The sequence below is a fragment of the Gavialis gangeticus genome, unplaced genomic scaffold (assembly GCF_001723915.1).
Source record: "Gavialis gangeticus isolate Ggan-Ray unplaced genomic scaffold, GavGan_comp1, whole genome shotgun sequence".
In the NCBI taxonomy this organism is placed as follows: Eukaryota; Metazoa; Chordata; order Crocodylia; family Gavialidae; genus Gavialis; species Gavialis gangeticus.
The window spans coordinates 476,925-482,714 of record NW_017729024.1 but is presented as its reverse complement, the minus strand read 5'-3'; the positions used below and the strand labels follow the sequence as shown (position 1 = coordinate 482,714).

The 5,790-nt window shown below is 62.9% G+C and overlaps 1 protein-coding gene across 1 annotated transcript in view; it reads left to right on the top strand.

Moving 5' to 3' along the window:
* PAX5 (paired box 5) overlaps nucleotides 1-5,790 on the top strand; it is a 322,087-nt gene that overhangs the window by 1,342 nt on the left and 314,955 nt on the right. The gene's annotated exons all lie outside the window — the stretch shown is intronic.

The following is a 5,790-nucleotide window of genomic DNA, read 5'->3' as shown; positions in this document are numbered from 1 at the left end:
GCTGGGGGTGCCCCGGGCCGGCCGCATCGCCCCGCGCGGGGACTTGGCCCGAGCCGGGGCACAGGCCTTGCTGGGCGCTGGGGAGCGGGGCCGGCCTGGCCTCGACTTGCCCTCGTCTGCCCTGCCACAGGGACTCTGGCTGCTGGGTTCAGTAAAGGACGTAGGCGGCGGAGGACCTCGAAACAGAGAGGTTAAATGGAGCAGCGGAAGTCATTTTCAGCTTCATTTTGTATGGCCTATTGCTCCCGGCCTCCCTGCCTGAGCGGCCTCTTCCCGCCCGCTTCTTTTGCTTTCTTTTCTCTCTTTTTTCCTTCTTCGCCCTCTTCTCTCTCCTGCGAGGGGGAACAAAAAAAAAGGTGTGTATGTGTGTGCTGCCCCCCCGGGTCTTACATTTGGGGGGGGCAGTTAAGCGGCTTCCAGGAGCTGGGGCTGCTGACACAGAAAGGCCGCAGCTGCGCGGCTGGGCCTCGCCTTGCCCAAGAGCCGGCGCCTGCCTTGTTTCGGAGAATTGAGCCGCAAGGTCTGGGGGCGCCCCCACCCCCAGACTGAGCGGGGAGCGCCGCGCCCTCCTCCTCGGGGCGCCGGGGGCAGCCACACGTTCCTGCCCCCTCCCCTCCCAGGCGCCCCCGGCCTCTGCATGTGCCCCTTGGCCATGTCTGGAGCTCGAGCCCGGCTGGCAGGATCGAGCTAGCTGCGCGCTTGCCTGCGATGCTTTCCCACACGAAGGTATTCATGTGGCTAATCGTAGAGGAGACGGAAAGTCCCAGGGCATGTGCAGGCACTCAGTGCACTCGGGGGCCGAGGTGGGGCGGGGCGGGGCAGGAGGCGCAAACACCCCAAGACGATGCAAAAGCCACGGGAGCGTGGATCCACTCCACTGCTCTCCCCCAAAGCCTGCCAGGGAGCCCTGCAAGCGCCCTGCCTTCCCTGCGTCCGGACTAGATGGGGAGCCAGACACCCGAGCACGGGGATGAGATAGCTTTTGATGGACACTTTCGCCTCTTGGTGCCTCTCAGGCCACTGAATCCAGGCAGTCTGTTAAGGGAGGTGCTTTCCCCCTCTGTGACCCGTGAAATAATCTATAGAAGTGTTTACTTTCAACTCTGAGCTCACTGTCAGCCCCCCCGGTACAACACACGTGGGATCCACGCTTCCACTCCCGGCTTTTGCCGTCCTGGGTGGGTTTACATCACCACTCCTCGCTACTTTATTCGATATTGTTTCTATCTGTTAAAAGGAGGGGGTGGGAGCGGGGTGACCCTGAGGTCCATCACAAGAATGGCAACCGCAGGATTTGATCCTACAGGGGCCGGGGGCGGGGGGAGCGGGCACCAGCAGGGGGACAGTCTTCCTGCAAGTAGTACACCGCCACCATCGCCAGTACAGAGGGGAGAGGCAGGAGACCCGAGTAGGAAATCAGGTTATTTCTGTATAACTCTCTGAATATCTGTCTGTCTCTCTTCCTCTCTCTAATATATTATCTATCAAGGGTTCCTCTTGTCATAATTTGCTGATCACGTCTTGTTAACTGCCGGGCGCGGGTTAGCATAGGATTTAGGAAACCTTTGCGCTCCAAATCTCATGGACATGTAAACACCGCGTTGTGCGTCCCAGCCCGCAGCCAGGGTCACGCAGCCCACGCCTCCGCGGCTCTCTCTCTCTGTCTCTTTTTTTTTTTTTGTCATCCCGCAATAGATTCAGACGAGCTAGAAATAAATACTGGCGCTTGCCTTGCGAGCCTCCCCCTCCCCCGAAAGCCCAGCGCACACGGGGGCTGCAGACCGCGCACGCCGGGCACCCTCTGCCCGGGACCAGTTGTGGCCGTAGCGATTCAGGGAAAATCACGGAGGGATCCCGCACCGTTGATTTCGTTCCCCCCAAACAATTGCCGGGGTCGTTACACGATTTTGGACAGATTTAGAACAAATTCATCCGCGGGAGCTTCTCCTGCCCGATATCAGAGCCGGTCCGCAGCCTCCAATTTGTCCGGGTTTGTTTTCCCACGGAGACAAACACGAACCGCCTGCATAAATAGTCCCTTCCCCCCAGCTTTTTAACTTTGTGAACAAGAAGCGTGTGTGTGTGTGTGTGGGGGGGAGTATACGCATAGGATGTACGCACACGCTCACTCCCACACACACATACATGGGTGGGTGCCTGGCACACGTTGGCTCCAGAAGAGCCTCTGGATCATCCCCTGGCGATTTCTCCTCGCCCCCGCCTGGGGTGACTGGAGTGCCGCCCCTTTGGGTCTGAGCGCGGGATAGTGCAGCGTGGCAGCGGCTCCCCACGCCGGGGCCGCAGGAGCCCGGCGGATCTCGCCCGATCGGATGATTTCGCTTTGGCAAATGCCCGGGACCTGGGTGGGGGGTGCAGCTTGTCCAAGGAGCGCGCCGGGCACGTTCAGTTCCGACTGAAAACGATTCCCGGGGATCTGGGCGGGCAGGGGGGTGCCGCCCGCTCCGTGGGGCTCTCCCAGCCCTGGCTGAATTCAATCCGAGCAGAAAGGGTCAGGCCAGAGGAGGGATCCCGCGTCCAGCAGCGACAACCCACGCCCCGGGCTGGCACTCGGAGGAACACGGATCCTCCCTCCCGAGGAGCTGGCGGGTGTGCGGGAGTGAACAGGGGGAAGCGCTGCCACGGCAGGACCAGAGCTCAGCCACAGCCTTGGGGTCAGCCCGTGCTCGGCTGTGTCTGTGTCTGTGCCTGCACCGGAAAAGAAGCAGCCCCAGGACCCGCCGCTCTTCTCTGGAGCTTGGCAGGGAAAACACGCACGTGTGCAGGGGCTGCTTTGGGTTTCGCCAACCGGATCCGCGTCAGTCGGGCGCCGTGCGAGGGGACTTGCAAAGTGCGGCGGCCCAAGTTGGGCTGATGAGCCAGGGGGGCCAGGAGGGGGGCCTCAGCGCCTCGCGGCTGCAGTGATCAAGCCCACCGCCCCGCCCCACCAGCACCTCCTCCCCACCACCCTCCCTTGCTAAGGGGCACGGCGGAGCCGAGGGGCCTGGGCTCTGTTTCGCAGAGAATATGTCCGACCCTCCCCCGACCCTCCAGCCCCTGCAGCACCAGCTCCGGCCAAGCCCGGGGGCTAGCCGCGCCCCGCGGGGCCCCGCAGTGCGGTGCGGGCCGGGCGGTGCGGAGCCCGGCCGGGGAGAGGCGAAGCCCAGGGGAACAGGGCTGAGCTTCCGAGGCGAAACTTGGCCGCGTCCCCCCGCTCAGACGGCAGCAGTCGCCGGGCAGGCACTCCCCCTGCTGTCACAGTCACAAGGCTGCAGCGGGGGCTGGCGACAGGGGAGCTGGGCTGGCAGGTGGGACCCGCGCAGGGTCCTTCGGCCGGGAGCTCTGCGGGCCTGGGGCGGGACGGAGCCTGGGAAAGCGAGAGAGGCAGGGAAGCTGGAGAGAGCAGGGTGGTGGGCTCCGGAGCAGAAGAGAGGCCAAAGCCCTGCCCCAGGCAGGGAAGAGAAGCGGCCAGCGCTAGCCCCCACGCCCCGGCGGATCCCGCGGGGGGAGTAGATTTGCACCTTAGCGGCTAATCAAAGTGTGCATGGGTGTGTGTGCAGCAGCAGCTTTGGTGAGCTTCTGCATCAAATGCTGCCGGATGCAGCGAGCCTCAGCTCAGAGCAGCATGTGCTCCAGCTACAGTGATTTACTGCAGCTGTCTGTGGCGAGTGTGCCTCTGCCCCGGGGCGCTTCAGGCCCAGCCCTGGGGGCTCTGGGAGGGGAAGAGGAGCCAGGCCTTTCCACTAGCCTCTGGGGGGAAAGGCTCGCGTGCAGGAGCGCGTGTGCAAAGCGCGCGTGTGCAGGGTGAGCTGGAGGGAAGGGCACGTGCAAGGGGCGGCCCCGGCCCCAGAGCTGGCGTGGCCCTGGCTGAGGGGCCTGGCAACCCCTCCTCCCACCCCCCCTGAAGCCCTTCATCCCCCGCGCCACCTCCATCCCGCTCCCGCACCAAGGTGCTCAGGGAGCCAGGCTGGCAAGAGGCTGGGAGCAAGACCTCTCTCCGCAGCCCGAGGGGCCCCGGTCTGCGGTGGAGGCCGCGGGTTGGGACGGTGCGGGGCCTCATTCCGGGCCGCGGGGTCTCCCTGGGTCTTACAGCGCCTCTTTCCCGCTGCCCGCGCCCGGGGCGCTGCCTGCCTGCAGCTGGACGGGACTGAGGCGCCGACGTGGCAGCGGGAAGGGCAGGGGAAGCGGCGAGGACCGGACCGGGGGGCGCGTGGCGATGGCTCCCTTGGCAGGGGCGCCCCGGGGCTACCGGGCAGGGCCGCCCCGCGCACAAGTTGGCACAGAGGCATCTCTGCCCGCACCAGGCTGGCCCGGGGCCGCCATCCAACAGATCCGCTTCGGCGGTGTCCCCGCGCTGCCACGGGGCAGGGCACACAGGACGGCCCGCGAGATCCAGCTGCAGTGAGCAGGGCTGGGCCCTGCCTGAGGCCTTTTGGTCCCCCTCCAGCGCACCCGCACCCAGGGCTCCCTTGCCACCGCCCCCTCTGCCCGCATGCTTATGTTTGTCCTCGGCCTCTGGGCACAGGCAAGGGTGGCTAGCGACGTGCAGCGTGTGGCTAGTCCCGCGGGGGGGGGCAGGTTATAGATACCCTCCTCCCCTCTCACGTGCACACTCCGCTTTCTCATCCCAGAGCCCTCCGGCCGGGCAGTGCCCCCCGGTCCCTGCCCTGGGAGACGCTAACTCCCCAGGAGTGTCCTGCTGGGGACACGCGAATTGACTCCCGGCTCCCACTGCCTCCCACGCCGGCCCCAGTCACCTCTTCAACGCTGCAATGAATAGGCCAAGCTCTTCGTGACTCTCCTACTCCGAAGGCTCAGGATGTGACACCCAGGGCCAGGTGGCTTGGCCTTAGCCAGGCACTTCTGGGAGGGAAAGGCACTTAGCGACAGGAGACTGTGTGCGGGACTACCTCTACCTACAGTATGTAGGGATCCATCCGTACACCCCACGCACAGGCGTGTGCAGAGACATGGCGTGTCACAAGGCCCTGTACAGCACCCATGTCCTTTTGTGAATAATGACCTCTGTTCAAAGAGCCCCAGTGTATATTCCACGTATCTATGGCTCCATGTACGTGGATAAGATGAGGTACAAACCTTGGATCCTTGTGTGAATGCCCAACGCACAGCGGGGGTACATACCACACGGGCCACGGATACATATTCACACACAGGCTCACACGCACACAGGTACAGACATGCACACACAGGCGCACGCACACACAGAGGCACACGCATACACAGGGGCACACGCACGCACACACACATACACGCCCAATCGCTATGTGTGCGCACGTATAAAATATATTATTTATGATGCACTTGATGCACAAAGTTATCACCAGAGGGGAAAAATGTAACAAAGGACATAGTGACTTAATTCTGCCAAGCATATGAAACTATATCCGGTAATAACTATAGATTTCATGAAGACTGAATAATAACCAGCAGCCAAATAGACGGTATCAAGTCTCTTTTGTGCGGTCGGTCACAAGCTCCTTTCTGCAGCCGGGGAGCGGCAGCGGGCGCCTCAGTATATTTAACGATCACTATCGCGCGGCTCTCATTTTGCGCTTGGCTCGGTAAAAGGGAGCATCCTTCTGTGACTTTTTATAAAGTGCCCCCCCCCAACCAATCGCTATAGTTTTTTGTCGCTGTCATTAACTGCGGGCGGAAAAACGCCGGGGGAGGGTTGGGGTGGGGGGGAGCAGCAGAGAAAAACGGGCTTTTACTGGAGGCGAGAAACTTGCAAGCTTGGAGGGGCCGTTGGGGGGGGGAGGGGTGCAGGCCGGG